This window comes from Polistes dominula, unplaced genomic scaffold (genome assembly GCF_049000335.1).
Source record: "Polistes dominula isolate Pdom_NZ unplaced genomic scaffold, Pdom_raw_medaka contig_21, whole genome shotgun sequence".
NCBI lineage: Eukaryota > Metazoa > Arthropoda > Insecta > Hymenoptera > Vespidae > Polistes > Polistes dominula.
The window spans coordinates 3,836,950-3,857,259 of record NW_028301061.1 but is presented as its reverse complement, the minus strand read 5'-3'; the positions used below and the strand labels follow the sequence as shown (position 1 = coordinate 3,857,259).

At 24.5% G+C, this 20,310-nt stretch overlaps 1 protein-coding gene across 8 annotated transcripts in view; it reads right to left on the bottom strand.

Annotated features, from left to right (window-relative positions):
- LOC107065356 (inactive dipeptidyl peptidase 10) overlaps positions 1-20,310 on the bottom strand; it is a 170,933-nt gene that overhangs the window by 49,889 nt on the left and 100,734 nt on the right. The window lies entirely within an intron of this gene.

Here is a 20,310-nt window from a genome sequence, read left to right as displayed (position 1 = left end):
GGAATAATTTATTATTAACAAGATTCTAATAATAAATTATTTTTAATAATTAAAGTTTTTGTTTCTGAATATAATTTAATTAATTAATATAAACATTTCATTAATTTACATTAATATTAACAAACTCATATATGCGTTCATAGCACTCTAAGGGTTAATTTACAATACAAGTATTTAGTAAAAACTGTATTGCCAATTTTCTGTAACATTTTGTAGTTTTTCTCAAAGATAAATTATAAGCAATCATTAGATCAAACAAATCAAGTACCGATTTTCATAAATTTTAATCTACTATTGTTTTTGGACAGTTTGAAATAACTGATAATCACAAAAATGGTCTATAGATAGGTCACCAATGACCCCTCCCCCCTACAAATAATACATCAAATACAATTATACAACTTCATTTATCTGCTGCAAAAAAAATTTCAACAAAATATGCATACTATAATAAAAAAATTCATATTTTCGTCATGGGCAAATCACGTGAAATGCATGCAGCAGTCAACATGTTAACTATATGTATGAAATATTAACCCTTATTGCTTCAAAAATTGTTCATAGTGATTTTTAAACATTTTTTGGTGTTTTCTTTTATTTGATCCATTTATTTTGAAAGTAGTCTATGTTCATTTTATTTGTTTTTTTGTTGTTGTTAATCGTAATAACATCTACAAATGGAAATTTACTACCAGTTTGCGAAACAGTTTGCGAAATTTATAACCAGCCGATTTGACACAAAATTTTAATACTATTAGTAAGAATTCTAAAATATTTTCATATTATTCAAATCATATCAATAAAAATCAATAGGAATGATCAATCATTTTCTCATTTAGTTAACATTGAAAGTTTAATTGAATAATTAAAAGTTCTCAATTTTTCAAAATTCAAGAATTTAATACAATATTAATTTAATTTCTAACATGGTGGATAGTTTAACAAATCAAGAGACACTTGGAATCAGAATCAGATTATTAAAAATCAAATTGCTCATTTAATCTGAAAAGATTTAACTCAATATTTGAACATGTTCAATGTTTTCAATTATAATTAGAATAATATTCTCGAACTTCTCGAAAATATACAAGTGTTTATTTTCAAACATTGTCGATAGATTTTGCGAAAACGAAGATGGTACGATGAATGAAAGGAAAGTTGAAGGGATAACAATGAGACCTGAACTGAGTTGAAACTTCATTAGAGTCGGCCTGTAAATTAAATACGAGTATTCGAAGATTTATATCAAATTAAAGCCCGAGAGCAAATCTCATTTCTATAGCTTCAATTACGAAACGTTTCATTTCAACTCATATTCCATTTTATTTTTCTTTGTCGTTTCTGAAATTATTCTTTTTCATTCGTTTCTTTAAATTAAGTTTACAAGATAAATATTTTTTCTCGATTTCATTTAAATTTAAATCTATTTTAACTCAATCGTTCTTGCAAATTCATGCGTGTAATTTCAAGTTAATAATTACGATAATTATTAATAATAATTTATATTATAATCATTTGTTGTGGAAATTTCTTGTTTTTGTTGAATATTTGAATAAATTTCGTAGAAATTATTTTTACCGGAAAGTACAGATTTATCGCTGACATTTGGATATTATTTTTTGGTTTTTGTTTTCCATCTTTCTTTCTTTCTTTCTTTCTTTTGTGAAAAATATGAAGAAATTATTACACGTAGGTGTTCATGGTAAATGCTCGATCAAATGCAGCAAAGGTAGAAGAAAGCTATAGATTTCAAATTGGACGGATTTATGAGACGTAAAAGGAGAATGAACTGATCCTACAAAAGACTTTGGATTGTGAATAAAAAGCAAATCCGATCGGAATCTCGGGTTTCGATGATTTTTATTTCATTTTTGTGCTTTCGTTCTGAAGTCACTTTACGTGGTTGAATAAGTTGTTACTATTTTGAATGAAAATGTTTTATTGTCGACTATGTAAAAGTTTCTATCTCGAATTTATTTGTTATACAATACAATTGATTGATATACCATACATTTACGAGTAAAAATGTCATTTATTTCAATGGTTCTGAAACTTTATCGATTTTTGACATCCCCTCGTGAATCTAAATGTTTCTATGTCAAATTCTAACAAATATATTACACTTTGCAAAATAGTCAATAATTTGTTTCAAAGATCTGATAAAAATAATTAAAACATATTTTAGATTAGAAAAAAAATGTAATTTAAATGATTTAATTAATTATAATAATTAGTGGAATGAATGAACTTTTTGTTGGTCTTAGCACATCTTCTCAAACCGTAAATTAAACTGAACAGAGCTACTTTTCCTACTTCACTTTAATTTTCGCGTGACACTTAGATTTTATTAGAGAAACTTACTGAAAGCAAGTTTCGCATGATGTAATGATAAAATAAACGATTAAAAAGTAAATTTAAATAGCAATTAAAGCAGATAAATGAGAATATCTTTTTTTATATTTAATTTGGTTTAATTTATAATCGAACTTCAGTATTTATTTTTTACCTATAAGTATTTTTGTTTGTATGTGTTGAGAAAAGGAAGATTAAATAAAATACTTTTATGTAATTTATATTAAAACACGTAACGGTAAATAATACAAAATAATTCCTAAATTATTTTTCCTGATAATTTATTGATGAATAAAAGTAAATAAATATTCAAAGATTTAAATATAATTGACTTTACGAATCGTATTTTATCATTTATGATACATATTTCAAATTACTTTTGTGTAGTAGAAATTTGTAATTTTTATTTATGATCAATATTTAATATATATATATTCATAAAATTATTTGAAAATAAGAATTCAATTAATATGCTCTTGATAAACTCAATTAGTTGAAAATCTATCTTTAATCAACTCATATGAATATCTTTTTAATCAATGTCCAAATTAAATTAACGAATTATAACCTATTGCAGTATAAAACCAAGCAAATGTCGATTATACATTGAATCAAATCTTAAAATAAATCAAAAATTTACAATAACATATATATGACGTAATAAAATAAAAGATTGATATAAAAACATTTAATAATTAATTAAACTACCTATGTAACTTTGATCTGCAGTATCTAAAGAATTAAACTGTATTAAAACCTATTGCTGTATAAATTCAAAAAAATATCAATTTGATATTGAAACAAATGCTAAAATAATTCAAAAATTTCTAATATATGATGTAGAAAGATAAAAGATAGATTTAATAACATTTAATAATTAATTAAACTAATTATATAACTATGATCTGAAGTGTCCAGAGAATTAAACTGGTATTAACCTATTGCAGTATAAACTTGGCCCGATATCCCTAATACTAGTAACATTGAATAGAGAATTTACCGTTGAATATATGGAAGATATAGAACGGATAGAGGATAAGGGGGTAGGACGTTATCCTCAACAAGAGAAGAACGGTGGTGGTACGTTCGCCTTCCTCGTTACGTCAGAACAGGGTGCGTTACGTCAGCAGTGCGGTAGACCGTGTGGGAACAGTCACCGAGGAATATGATCTAGTTGAGAAAGAGAGCGAGTGGGGGATGAAAAAGAGTGGGGATTAATCGAAGGAACAGGGAGAGGGGATGCTGATGATAGGGGAGGGAAAGGAACGAGGAAGGGTGGCAAGAGAACGAATGGGAGGGCTTGAGAGTCTGACGCAAAATAAGGTCGACCACCTTGGATTTCATTCATCGGCAACCGTCAGCCATGAACAGAACATCTCTACGTGAATTTTACTCCTTTCAGTTTGTCGAGTATCCTATGAAGGAAAACACACAAAAAAGCAAAGTGGAAATATCTCCTTCAAGGATCATTTTGTTCAACTATAAGTTTTATTATATTGAAATGATATTCCCATTATTTATTTTGTATCTTTTACTACATTATATTTCTTCTTTACGTAGATATTAAACAGTGGTTCTCAATCGTTTTTTATTCTTCTTTTTGTTTTTTTGTTTTATTCCATTTTCATCTTTTATCATTGTTCAGAATATTATTTTAGGTTATTTTATTTTTTTAAGAAGACTTAACTTATAAGTTTTATCTTTTCTTAAGAATTTTTTTTTCTAAAATCTACAAATTATAATTTAAGAGAAAATTATAGGATTTTTCTCTTGTCGAAAATTTCGGATTTTAAGTATCGTATAAAGATTTAAAGTATTCCTTTAAGGAGTCATTTCATTGGATTAAAAACGAAAATATTTAAATTATTTTAACACAGTGAAATCAACTTTTTTTTTTAAATAAAAATCTTGTTAATTCTTCATAATCAGTTAATAATAATGTAAAATACAAGATGATTTTATATATACCGATTTTTTTTTATCTACTATATCGACAAAAAAAGTAGAACGATATAAACTTATAAAACTATTGAAGGATAGATATTAAATATAAAAGTTATTTAATATACTGTCTATCAAACGAATTGATTGAAAAATTTAAAAAGTTAGATTTACAGAAAAAAGAAAAAAAGACAATATCTACTTCATGATTTATTGCGATACAACTAGAACGAACCAATTGCAATCTGACGGAAAAAAAGATCAATGTAGTGTTAGTAGTGAGCCCTCCTGAAGTTCTGGGCTAATTGGAACGAGTTGATCGTTTCCAGATGCTTGGGATGATGTTCATAGACAACAAGTTGTTTTTGACAGAAGATTGGAGAGAAAAAACTTGTGTCGTGCAAGTCCATTCAATTTAAGGACAAAATCAAAATTGTACAATTGTTTTAGTTGTTCAATTAAAAATTAATTTGCTTCGTTATTATTCTTATGTTATGTTCTACAATAAAATTAACAATACAATATGATCCAAATTAACCAACATGATTAAAGAAAAACCGAAACGTATAATCGAGATTTAGGATGAAATTTTTAAAAACACGTTTATTATATGCAAAACCAAATATTTTGTGACTCTTCTTTAAAGTAACAAAAATATGTATAATTGTGAATTATAAAACAGTGTATTTATATATTCATATATTGTTATTTGTGTACATTTTTATTGGTTTATTAATTTTGTGCAAAAAAGCATTTTTTAGTGATATTGAATCTTTTTTTTTTAACATTGTCACGTTATTTTAAGTATTGTAAAATTCGATTTAACAATTCAATATTATATTTATAATTTATTTATATATTTTTAACAATGTTTTCTTTCATTTTTTTACGATAAATTCAAATGTTTGTTAACAAGCAGAAAACAACTGATAATCGAAATTTCCCATAACCAAGAAGCCCTACTGAATATACTAATATATTTCAAGGCCCTATAAATGGAAAGCTTATTGATATAGTAAGATCAGGAAAGTTATTGGTTGCTCGAAAAGTTCTTACCAATTTAAAAATATATATTTTAAATATAGATAAATTTTTCCTAAAAAAGGAACACACTTTCCGGGCAACCTAATGCTATAAGTATTAAGTTACCTGAAAACTTCGTGTCGATTATAGAGAAAATTTATGTATATTGAAAACATAAATCGAATATATATCTATAAATCAGTACCAACAGACACACATAAAAATATTATGAAACATAAATAAAACTATAAACCTCTTCTATAATATAATTTAATAATAGAATTAAAAGACAAACAAACAAACAAACTTATATAAAACACGTATGAAGATATATTAAATAAATAAAAAAATTACATAACCGTTTTAAAAACACATAAATGTAAAATAAATTTCACCTAACACCATTGGGGGTTCTCGTAGCATTAACTTAAAACAAAACATTTGTTCATTGATAGAAAAATTTATTAAAAAATTTTGTATTCATTATTTATTTTAAAAATTGTTCCGAGTTTTGGAAACACCTTGTCCTAATGTATTTCAAAAATCGATACAAATAGGAAAAATGGCGTCTCTTTATAGATTCTAGTTTTTTTTTCGCGCTAATATTCCCTCTTATCGAGCTTGTACTTTAACTCAGGGCATCGAAATGGTACTCGAAGATGCTGAGTCTCGCTAAAATGTCGGGGTAAAGACTTTGATCCCGTCAATGAGTGGCTCGTTAAAAGAACGCTTACTGTTCTCAATCGTTCTTAATCTTATAGCTAAGAGACTACTACTACTACTACTACTACTTGGTCTCAAATATAAAACTATTGATTTTCAACATTTTTCAAGTGAGAGATTTCTTTAGCTAGTGTTACCAAGGGACGAATTAAACGGAAGTATGACGCAAGTAAAAATATTTAAAAAGAAAAGAGAGAGTCGTGCAATGAAACGGTGTGAAATAGAAAAAAAGTGTGTGTGAGAGAGAAAGAGAGAAGAGATGAAGCGAGAAATAAGAGTGGAATATAAGTTGAATATTTTTATTTTATTTTTCTGTTATTAATTTTGCGCGAGAAGAACTGATTGAAAAGAAAAAAAGAAAAAAGGAAAGAGTAAGATAAAGGATAATAAGATAGAAAGAGATAAAACATTACATTTAATTGTTTTTTAATAAACATTGTTTGTCTGCAATAATCGTCGAAAATACTTAACCGATCTAGATAGAAATGTATTTATTTTAAATTATTTTCTGAAACAGAAGAGATAGAGCAATTTATTTAGCGATTTATAATTTTTTTATTGCCAATTTAGGGATATATATTATTTAAGGTTATTTTAGTGATTTGTTTCTGTTAGTATACGATAGATAGCGTTGCATTATAATTTTATAAATTTTAATTTATTAAGATTACTTGTTTCCTTTTCTATAATTTTTTTAAAAGCAAATCGAATTTTAGTTATGAAAAATTATTATTTTATTTTGACTAAAAAAAAGCAAATCTAAACAAAATTATGTGCATAAAAGTAGTAATTTTTTTGCTCATTTTGTAGGTTATAAGATCAAAAAATGTGCATTTTTTGATTGAACTTCGTTAATTATGTCCCTCTAATGTAAAATAATAAACAAAAAAATTTGGACTATTACGCTAATTTATAGAAGACAGATGATAGAAGCATTAGATTTATTATCTTCCTTTGCATTTTTCTGTCGGGTTAAAAACAAAAAGAAATTATAGAATGAAATAGATCATTGACTAAAGTATTTTGTTGTATTATTGTCTTTTATTTTTTTTTTGAATTCTTGTACATAAAAATGAGAAAAGAAAAATGCAGAGAGAAGAGAGAGATAGAGATAGAGAGTGAGATACAGTATAAAAAGCATATATTAATTTTTCTTATCATTTTATGTGTGTCAAAGAAAAATATAAATAAAAATGAAATTGATCATCAATTGCAGTATTTTATTATTGTTTTGGTTTTTTTTAAATTTTTGTACGTAAAAAGAAATAGGAAGAGAGAATGAGAGAGAAAGATGTAATATAAATCGTGCCTATTTTTTTGTCTTCATTTTACATAAAAGTAGGATAGAGAAAGAGAAAAAGAAAGAAAGAGAGAGAGAGAGAGAGAGAGAGAGAGTGAGAATGAGTTCAAGTATATAAGAAACAAATTTATTATATTTTCCTTTTCATTTTACTATTGGTTTCAAAATAAAATAAAAATATGAATGAAATAGAGCATCAGGTACAATATTTTATTTTCATTGTTTCTCTTATATTCCTGTGTGCAAATAAGAGATAGGAAGAAAAAGAGAATGAAGAAGAAGGGAATAGCAAAGAGATGGAAAGAGAAAGAGAAAAATGATTTTTTTTTTCCCTTTTCTTTTTTTCATTTTATATAAAAAAAAAAAATGTATAAAAGAGACGGGGAAAGAAAAAGAAAAAAGAAAAAGAGAATGAGATAGAGCATTAGAAGTATATTCTTATTTTTCTTGTCGTTTTTACCATTGTGTCAAAGAAAGATATGAATAAAAAGGAAATAGAGATAAGAATGAGTAAATGAAAGAAAAACAGAAGTAAAAGGGGGAGAGAACATTATTTTTGCATTCTTTGTATTTCAGCGGAAAAGAAAAGATGGACAGAAGAAAACTAAGAACATACGAAGAAAGAAAAAAAGAGAGAAAGAGAAAGAACGAGAGAGAGAGAGAGAGAGAGAGGGTGAAATATAAACCCTACGTTCTTATTTGCTTTTTTCTTTTTTAATTTTGCGTGAAAGATAGATAACAAGAAAAAAATAATAAAGAAAAAGGGTGAAACAAAGGATTATAAAAATGGCAAAAAAAAAAAATGAAAAAGAAAAAGAAATAGAGTAAGATGGGGAATAGATTGCGTATTTTTGTTATTCCTTCATGATTTTTCTCGTGTGACGAAAGAAAGAGAAAGATAGAGCATTTGTTTTGTGTTTTTCTGCTTTTTACGTAAAAAAAGGAGATAGATAGAAACAAAGGGAGAGAGTATAAAAAGAAAAATGAGAATAGAGGTAAGATGAGAGAAAAAAAGGGGGGAAAAAGGCGGAATATAAGTTGCCCGTTTTGATTATTATTTTTTTTTTCTTTTTTAATTACGCGTGAAAGAGAGACCGGAAAAAAAAATAATAAAGAAAAAAATGTGACATAAATGATAAAAAGAGAAAAAGTAAGAGAGTGCATAATACATAAAATATATTTTCTTTTCCCCGAAATTTCATTTTTTTATTTGTAATACTTATTATATTTCAATTGTGAAAAATCTATTATTTAAAATAGTATTTCAAATAGAAAGTATTCAAATATTATCCCAGTTTCGCAGCATTCATTGATTTCTCTCACTTTTCACTTTTTTCCTGATCTCATTTTCATTTTTTTTTCTTTCAATCCTATTTTCTTATACTCTATTTATTCTTTTTCGAATTTCATTTTTTATTCGTTATTTAAGTTATCATAAATCATCTATTTTTAGTTTTTTGCAGAAATGACGAAATAAAAATAGGATATTGATAAATTCTTATTTATAAACAAATAAGTTCTTTTCAATATTTGTATAAACTTTGTAACTTTTTGAAATATCTCTTTCTCTCTCTCTCTTTTTTTTTATATTTAATTTGTGTTCGAATCGTTTTATTTCGATTTTCTATAAAATGTTTTCAAGCACGTCCAATAAATATCCTATTCAATCCTACTTTATTGACATTCTTTTCCATATTTTATTTTTTATTATTAAATTGATTCGCCAGTCATACAAAAAATCAAAATTGTTGAAATATTATTTTCAATATTTGATTTTACTAGAAATAAATAAAAAAAAAGAAAAAAAAAGGTAAGAGAACTGATGTTACTATCTAGTTACATTTTTTTCTCTAGTTACAATCATATATATATATATATATATATATATGTATATATACCCGTAGAAACGCTGTGATGTTTGCATCATATGAGATACCATGGCTGTTATATACCTCTCAGAATAAATCGAGTGTAAATAACCGATATTGTGTATCCTATCGCCATCTACAAGATACAAATAGGGATAACGAGTATTCGATCGAGTGTCGATATTTGTATATTGAACACGTAAAATTCTTTCATCATTTTCGTACATTTTATATGAATTTTATAAATAATTAAACATGATAAATATTTCTTTGTTTTTAATAGAATCATCATAAGCATATGTAAAGTAATTTTCAAAAAATATTCGGACAACTATTGTGTGACTTACTTTCTGTTTTCGTATTTTACCTTTTTTTATTATAAATAAATCTAAATGGATATTCCTTTTAAAAATAGTTTATTTATTTTGTTTAGAAAAAATAAATAATTTTGTTGTTAAATTAACCTACGTTTTGCGCGATAGAAATTAATAAGAAAAATAATATCGCATTTCTGATTTACCAAAATATTTATTTATCAATTATTTACAGTGAATAACATTTTTTAAATTATTTATTATTTATTTTACCGGCATTTCAAAGTAAATTATTTTTAAGTATGTTTAAGTAAAAATTTGTTATTTTATATAACGTTTTCAATGAAAACCAAGTTTCACAACCCCATATGACGAAATACAATTCTAGAATATGATGCTAATTTATTAGAATTTTATTGTTAATTCTTTCGTAGCGTAACACTATCTTTTTTATTAATTTTTATTATGCAAAACAATAATTAAAGATGTTTGCTTTATAAGTAATCGAAATATGAAACCATAATGTTAGTCATACTATAATAATAATATCAGAATATTTCTAAAAGTACATGTGTATTTTTTAAATATTTCTACATAAAATAAAAAATACACATCATGTAGATTACAATAATAATTGAATTCTACCATTATAAACGTTCCTAAAAATATTTTTTATCATTTTCGTTTAATCATTTGCAGAAATTTTTATTCATTTTTGAATTTTTTCAATAACTACCAGTTTTAAAGAAAAATTATTCTTGAAACTTTATAACTTGTAACTCAATCTTTGATATAAATTTCGATTAAATCATTTTAACAATTTTAACAATAAAATAAATACATTTATAATAAAAATAAAACGTCTATAAATTTAGATTTTAATGTGAAACGTTAACAATGGTTTTAGGTTTAATTTCAAGTTCATTTTAGGATCGTCCATAAAATGTGTGATTGCTTCTTTAGCAATGATTAAACAAAGCCACATAAATTAAAGGAAACCATTTAATGGAAAATAAACCCAACTCGTGCTTAAGCACTATCTTTGGTGTCTTTACATTTACATCAAACTATTATGGGATACTATACTATATGCATATTATATGCGTAAAACATATACACGCGCATAATTTTCTATATATAGAGTCTTACGTACACAAATGTATATAAGTACATGTATATATTTTAATTTTATTTAAGATAATACTCCTCCAGGGAATATTACAGAAATAACATTCAAAGTAGTTGAGAAGTAATTACGTGAAAAATATTGAAACATAAATTTTTTGTTTTTTATATTTCATACAGAAAAGGTGAAAATGAAAAGTGATAACGAAACATTTATCGTCTAATTGTTCTATTTCCGATAGAATTATTTTTCCATTTTTACAACTAGTCTAGCTCGAGGAAATACATATCTGCGGTTGAAAGGTTCGTGCGTATCCGTAATTGGATTCTCGCACTGTGAAATAACGAATTTCGATGGAATGAACCTGAATGTCCTCAATGTCCAGCAGCAAGAGAGAGAAATGCACCGATGGAAGAGAATCTGATCATTCGCGCGATCAATGTTTCTATTGGTGTTTAAATATTGTAACCAATTCGACGGTTTTTAGTGTCCCGTGAGAGAAATAAACTTATGAAATTCATTGACCAATCCAAAATGTTATCGTTATATTTACGAACGTTTTTCAATTAAAAAATGTTGACGTTCAGAAGTTCATTTAAAATGTAATTGTGCTTTTTTTTTTTTTTTTACTAATATGTGAAACACATTTGCAATCAACTGTTTTGAGATGAAATTATAAGCCGAGCAGACAGTAAGTACATCATTTTTTTTAATTTATATATATTATAACATTATTAGTATAGTATAGTATATATATAGTTTATATTTTTTATAAATATTTTATATTTATATAGAATATATTTTATATAGAAATTACATAAAATATTGTTTAAATATGATGTTTGTCTTTATATTGGATCGGGGAAAAAGTTTCTTCGCATTTTTCTAATAGGTAAATTTAGAATTACATAATTCTGGTAATATTAATCAGATTTAAAAATACTTTTATCAGTTTGAAAGTTAATATATTATAAATTATTTTTAAAAAATGAGTAAAGCAGTATTTGTACGTGTCACAAAGCGGATTAAAGATTATCAATCTGGAAATTTTTATGTCAAAATGTTCCTTGCTTTGATCGACTAATTATTGAAAAAATTGATGAAATTATGAAAAAAAAGAGCAATACTGGCATATTAGTTTTTACTTTATCAATAAAGAAGTGAACATTAAAAAATTTTAAACCATTTGGAAAAAACTAAATACAAAATAAACAAACTAAAAATTTTTTCCTGTAACCAAATTATAAAAAAAAGTATTAGTATATCACCAATTATGTTGCTTCTAAAATATTTTCTAAAAATTTAATACTGCAATTACTACTTGAAGAAATACTTTAAAATTATGCTGATTATGTTACTAGTTTCAAAAGTGTTAATTAACATATAAAATAATTTATTTTCATTTGCATTATCTAATTATACATTTTTGAACAAATGTCTTGTAATTGATTAAATGTTACGTTAAAAGAAATTAGTTTGGTTTTTAGTTAACTATATAAAATACATACAGAAACTGCTTTTTATTTTTTATTGTTTTATACCTTCGTTAAAATATTCTACAAAATTTAAATAAAATCGATTAAAATGTTTAGTTAATTTTTAACCTATAAAAGGGTTTATATATATATATATTCAAACTAGCACGATTTAAAAAAATTTTAAACGAATATACAGGAATATTCATATATTTGATTCAACAAATTCGCTGCAATATTTTAAATAAATTCACATATACGTACACATACATCTAGAAAACGTTACGACTCCTACAAAAATTTATACGGAATTGAATAATTCAAGTTTTACTAAAAAGTATAGCACGTCAATACTTTTTATAATACAATAGTAATGCAGATTTTTACTGATTATTATTTAAAGAACAAAATAAAAAGGCATAATAATGTAATATGATCAAAAAAAATGATTATGCAAAAAATATTGTAATTTTAATTTAACAATTTATATACTTAGGCATTTTTTTTATTGATATTAACGTTTTATTGAGTAAATGTATATTTACAAAGTGCTTTTTCATTTAATAACTTAAGAGATTATTGGATTCAAATAACCCAAATAACAAAGAATCCAATTTTATTCATTTTTTATTAAATAATTTATTCATTAATTATATTTCATAAAGTCGCAAACTTATTACTTTGCAGATTAATTTTAAAAAACCGATATAGTGGATTGTTACTTTATCGACTGTTAGTATTACAAGTTCTTGAGTGAAAAAAATATTCTTTTATACTTTGAGACTTCATAAGAAAAAAGTATGAATCTACAGAAGATAACACAAATATAAAAATTTTTTTATGTTGTATTATTTAACATTTTTTAATAAAAATTTTCTTCAATTTTGACGTGTTAATATTTTATTTTAATATTTTTCAGTTTTAAGAAAATAAATTTTCGATTTTTTCTTACATATAATTTTTATCTGATTTTTCTCAATTTCTTGTAATCATTATAAAAATATAAATATTATTGCGTTTAATTACGATGAAATATAAATTCCATTTACACGGACAAATAATACTGAGGAAAGTTATTCGAGTTCGAATGAAGGTTCGTCCCTTTAATCGTCTAACTATTTTGTTCCAAATGTTCGTTGTTTTCAAATTCTATCAAAATTTGCTCTAATCATGCTGTTATATCTATATCTACCTATTATGTATTCCTCAGTACTTCCAAGTTTCTAATTATAAACGTCATATGAATTTCCAGTTCCTATAATTATCAAAATTTCCATTTAGATTTACCCATAAGTTAGTTCGACAGATATTTTAATAAAAAAAAATAAAAAAGAAGTTTTAAATAAATTAAACAAATGACAAATTATTTATTGATATACTAAATCAATTAAATAGAATAATTTTTTAAACAACAGTTCTATCATATTTTCAAAGAAAATTTTCTAAAGATAAAATTTTAATTTAAATAAATTAATTAATTATATAAATATTAAAAGTAAATTTAAAAAAGAAGATATTTAAATGAATAAATCAATAATAGTAGATTTTATTCAAAGTGGATATGTTTTAAATATAATTTAATTAACAAATTATTTAAATGACAAACAATTCGTAAACATATCGTGATTTTGATCATGTCAAAAAAATTATAAATAAATTATAAATAATAATTTTCTTTCAAATATACTTTTTTCTATTTTATGTTTTTCAGTTTTATTTTATTTTTTAAATTTCTATGAATCCAAATAAAAAATACGTCTCATCTGATATATATAATACATCAATAATCATAAATTTGGATGATATATACTCGACAGATTCGTGGCATGTTTTTAGAAAACGGGACAACTCATTAATATCGAATTTATGCCGTGAGAATGATCAAAGCTATTAAACACATCACATATATTTGAATAATTTCACTACACTAGTATCTCACCCAACGAATCAGGAAAAGAAAAGCAGAATCTAATATACAGTGAGTTTCAAAAGTATTCGTACAGATGTGAATTCGAACAAAAATTTTGTAAAATTTCGTTTATTACAAAAAAAAAATGTTAATAAAGAAAAAAATATATATATATACATATTCTTAGAAATATCGAAAACTACTGTTATTAAAAAATAATTATCTATTTATTTTTGTTATAAAAATATAAACAAAGTTTCCAAAATTATTAGAAAATAAATATTCGTACACTTCTTTGACTCACGCGTGAACATTTATTATAATAAACAAAATTCTACAAAGTTTTTATTTCAAATTCATCGCTGTACCAATACTTTTAACTGTCACTGTATATCCCAATACCAAATCAATAAATTAAAAAAAAAATAAACAAAAATAAAGAATTTAATAAAACTGAAGATGAATTGTGGAAAAACGAAAAATAAAAAAAATTCGAATAAAATACATATATACGTATTGCAATGGTTTCCAAATTTTGTTATAAAAAATAAAATAAAATCACAATAGACAATATCGAACATTTGATCATATTCATTAAATATCTATATAACAAATACATACTTCATAATTTTAAATATTTCAATACACTCGAATAGAAATTATGAAAAATATTATATGTACGTATACAATAATTGGTTAACAATCTGTTGATATTAGAAATATTGATATTATATTTATAGATTAGATTTGATATTAGAAATTATGAAAAATATTACTGCCTAAGTATATACAATAACTGATTAATAATGTGTTGATATATTGTTATATCGACGTAAAAATAAATGCAAGATGGATAGTTGTAAAAGGATAATGGAGAAAAAAATAAAAAAATCTCATGTTTATATGAGAGTGAAAGAGAGAGAGAAAAAGTGGGAGAGAAAAATAAAGCAAGAAATGAGTTGGCTCGTAACCAAGATGGTTAATCTCGAGCACTGTGCTGAACCGATCCGTTCGATGGCTACAAATCTAACGAACGTTTCGCTATATCTCTTTCGTACCACCATTTTTCCAGAATCGATCGTTCTTTTAACAAATCCCCGTTTCTTTTAAACTTCCTCAAACTCCCTCTCCATCCTCCCCCCTTCAGCACCCAGTCATGACCCAACAAGATTATCTCTACACCAATGTTGGCGATTATTTTTTTAAAGGTGGGATTTTAATCGAATACAAAATTTCAATTATCAATCACAACGAATCAAACCTTTGTATTGGAATATTATTCTCAAATATAAATAAATTTTAGAAATATTTTATTCTTTAACCAGTTAAACTGTGATTAACGAGTATACTCACTCATAGTTAAGAAAGGAAAATATTTTGTTTATTATTGTTTCGTTTTGGCTACACAATTTAAGTAGAAAACATTTATGTATATATACTGCAGCTTTATTATAATATGTTGATTTAATATAATACTAAACTAATCAATGCAGTCAAATTAATATACGAAAAAAAATAGAAAAACTAAGCTTTTGTCTCATGTAAATCTGAAAAACACGTGTGACGTGAAATAAATTAAAATAATTGAATTCTAATACGGCGCCATCTACTGAAAACTTACAGAATCTACAGACCAAGATAACCACTAAATAATTAATCCTTAAACTATCCTATATTCTAAGTTGGAAAAAATCACACAAAATAAAAAAATAAATTCATTAAGATCGGTTGAGTGCTTTCGAAGTTTATTGGAAACCAACAATTTGACACTCAATTTTTATGTATAAAGATATTCATCTTATATTATTAAAAGAAACAACAGAAGAAAATCTTATTTTGAATAGAAGAAAAATCTCACCTTAGTTTCAAATATCCGTTTAATCTCAATCTATAAGGGTTGTTAACCCCCACCCCAATCCTTCCTTTATCATGTTGGTTAATAAGAATCCTACTGTATTTTTTATATAAAAATAAACCTATATGTTTTTTTTTAATAAATTTATTAATTGTGCCAATAATTATGAAAGTTGTCTAATCATATCTTTTGTTTCGAGATAATTAATGATTAAATTTGAACCCTTAATGAATTCTATGTAATATTGAAATAACAAACACTGTTTAACTGTTTATTTTTGACAATATCAACTAAAGATTATATTGAATTAATTAAGTTTAAAATAATGTAGTTTGACTGATATAAACTTATTTTTTTTTTTGAAATTTTGACTTACCATTAGACCACTTTCATAATTATGGGCACAATTATTGCGCATAAGTATACAATATTCAGCGTGTTCGAGATTTTAAAAATATCACACAAAAACTCTTTCTTTTGGGAATATCTTTGAATTATTGGAAACGCAATTTCTTAAAATATCTGATTGTTAATACAAAAAAATACAAAAACTTAAAGTATAAGATAAAAAAATTCTAGAAGAGCACTCTATCGGAATATTATAATTAAAATATTTACAAATATATTCCACGAAGAATATATCATTGGTATTTAAAATAGATTAAGCAGAATTTCAAGTAAAAGTGCGAATCACTAAGTAAGACTAAAATGTTCCTAGAGACTTATTCTCGCTGGATCAAACTGTAACGACGTTTGGCCAACCATCTTCGTACAATTATAGAGCATTAGTCGCTTACAATTTAATCTGTAAATGTAGGGCGTGCGAAGGATGCTTGGATCCGTTCCCAAAGGGAGTTAAAATTGGAATAAAGAGAGAAGAAGAACCGTGAAAATGGTGAAAACTGTAGGAACTAAAGGTTTCTCGAAAATTGCATTAAGAATAATTTTATTCGACCAAGCTATCTCGAAAATTAAGTATTGACTGTATAAAAATATGTTTTTTATTTTCACAAAAAAAAGCATAAAATCAACAAAAAAACAGATGTTTCAGAACAAAGGATTACCAACCTAAAAGATTTACTATAAAAAAAACTAGAAGTATTGTAAGCCTCAGGCTTACGATCGTTTTTTATTCCCTTTTTGTGACATCTAATGCATTTATTTTAAGTTTATGGATTTATGGTGGGTATATTAAAGGGGAAAAAGGAACGAGACCTATAGGGTAAAAGATAAACACCTGGTCTAACAAGCTTTGTATAATATTAACCTTTTTATTAGGTCCTATGTGATCCTAGACAGGTATAAGTACTATAACTTTACGTAGCATATAATAATAAATTAAAATATAAAAAAAAACATATATAAATTAAATTACGAAATCGTATCGTAACTTTTCAAAACTAAATTACCTATAAAATTTATTAAAATTAAATATTTAAATTTAAAAGAAAATGGAGTAAACTAATTAAAGGTTCGATTAGTAATTTTAATATGACGTAAGATTACATTATCAACATTTAATTAAATAATTAAAATTAACATAGGAATGCATAGCAGGTATCCAATTTGTTTAAAAATCAGTCATTTAATCAATCATAGTAAACTTATTAGTATTAAATGTTAACACGTTAAATGCCACGTAGGTCACTAATAACCGTCAATAAATTTATTTTTAGCAAGATAAATGCATTATACATGATTATACAATCTTATCGGTTTTAAATAATATTTCAACATTAGTATGTAATAAATAATAACAAATTCATGTTTCCAAACCATGTATAATAAGCGTGAAAACTCAACGTTTTTAAAAAAAGGAAAAAATATTTAACACATAAATTATTACTCAAAGCATATGTTGAATATTATTATTGTTTTAGTATTAATATTGTATTAATATTGTTAATAATTAACAATATTTAATTAATGGTAAATTTTTTGTAAAAAAAATTAAACAATTATTATTATTAGTAATAAAATTGATGTTAGTTATTATATTGAATTATTGTAATTGTAAGAAAACTATTTATTGTCATTTATCAAACTTTTCTCAAAAATTAATCTATTCTCGTTAGACTTTAAGTCTCACCAAGTCTTTCACTTCAATTCCGTAGACGGTTGAACTTTGTTTCGTCACGGATTCTCTATTTTCGAAATGACTGGTCTGAACCTTACTTCGGTGTCCTTACCATCAAACTTAATCCTACCATATTTCCTGCTACACTCCTTCTATCCTCGAAAATCAAGGATCTTTCGAAACTTATCTTCCCTCCCCCTTAATCTTTTCCCTTTTCTATGACTTGTTGTAACTTTGATTTGATTAGAATTAGACTTTCAAACTTATTTCAGTTTTGACGAGCATGTTTTATGTTAAAATGAAAATAAATTTATGAGCCATTTTCGATTTAATTATTCATCGATAAACCCATAATCTTTAATACTATAAATAAAAAATATGTATAAAAAAATTATATCAATAATTAGATGATATAAATAAAGTAAGGTCAAATTGTTAATATTCAAAAAAATTAGAAAATAAAATAAAATGAAAAGAAACTACAAATACATAGATACATTATTTTCTCAATAATGATAAAATAATAATAAACATTTTAATTTAATGGTCTTTTTATTACGATTAATTATCAACTATCGATAATTATGTCCATACGAGGGAAACTTAAACGCCGATAAATGCTAATGCATCAACAATATTTTCAATAAAGTTAACAGGCAGTGATATTCACTGTCGATATATCTGTCCACTGTTTTTTTTTTAATTTTTTTTTTTGTTGCAAATTATTTATGCTAATTCTATCATCCGTAGGATTTAAAAGGTTTTTTCTTTGTCTCAAAGCTTTAGTTTCCACGATATTTTCAAAAATGTTCAAAAAATACCAAAACACTGGTTTTATAATCAATTCCTTTCAAGTTCTCGTGTAAAATTTTAATTAATAAATAAATGTATGTATTTATAAAATACACATATACGTGTGAACAGATACATGACACAGACACACACACGTGTACTTATAATTTAGGAATAAATTAAAAAGTTTTAAAACATTGTTGAACATTTAAATAAATGTAACCAACCTATGAAAATTTTATTGCAATATGCTCACACTGAGGGTATGGGTATGTTTTGAAGCAATCAAGAAAAGAAATGTAAGGTAAATTTTAAACGTAGAGACTGATATAATATTGAAGTTGTTTTTTTTTTTTTTACGAAAACATCTACATCGATATAACGACGTGAGTTCATTTTAGTTCGAACCCATCTCTTTCACTTTTTCTTTACTTACTATAAACTAGTACATATTTTATATACATATGTATACTTTACATGTTAACATTTTCTACGTATATGCACAAATGTGTATGTACATTTATATAAATAACTTTGAAACATATACAGTGACTTACAAAAATATTCAAAAATTACGTAAGATTAAACTGTATAATTTTATATTTTGGTTTTTAACAAAGCAATTATCTTGATTATTATTTTTAACAATGCACCAATTATCAATATTATTAAATGTATATAATTTATTTAAAAAAATTTACATATATGTAAATAATAAAAATTATATAACAAAATAATATCTCATATTTTGACGATATTCATTTATCATTTATTTTATGTAATTTAATATTTAAAAATTAATTTTAATACTTCGTGATGTGATCTCATTTTATTTTAAAACAATTCAGTATCTATTTGACATATTATTTATAATTTGTTAAATATATTATGTTATTATATTTGCTCATTCATATTCGACTTTTTGTTTTAATTAAACTATTGAAAAAAAAATTGGAGTTATATTTGAATTTTTCCTATCTAATTTAGCCCATAAATTTTTAATGGGATTAAAGTCCGTTGATTGTCGTTGAGGATTAAAAAGTTTGAAAAGTTTATTAGATAACTCTTGCAAAATGCCGTACTTCTTACTTAGGTTGTTGTCTCGATAAAACTTAGAACTATCATTAATCCTCATTTTTTTAGTCACTTCGAAGTAAATAGTTTTTAAGTATACTTAAGTAAGGATTTGTATCCATAATGCTGTCAATGAACCTCAAATTTCCAACTTTATACAACGAAATATTACGTTGGTTCTTTCGAATTTTACCGTGCCGTAATTTTACATTATTTTCTTCAAAAAGAAAGAAAAACTATTACACTATTTTTTTCAGTAATTTTAATTAATATAAATTTTTTAAATAACTCATATTTCTTAACCAATTAGTTTTGGGTATCTCAAAAATGTTAATGTAAATAGTGTTTGAAAAATGAAGCAATAAATTAAATTGTAATCAAATGATTGTTTAATTAATATTTTATTGCTATGCTATTGCATTTAATTCATTCATATAGTTTGCATGTGAAAGAACAATTAAATCAATTATTTAAAAAAGTG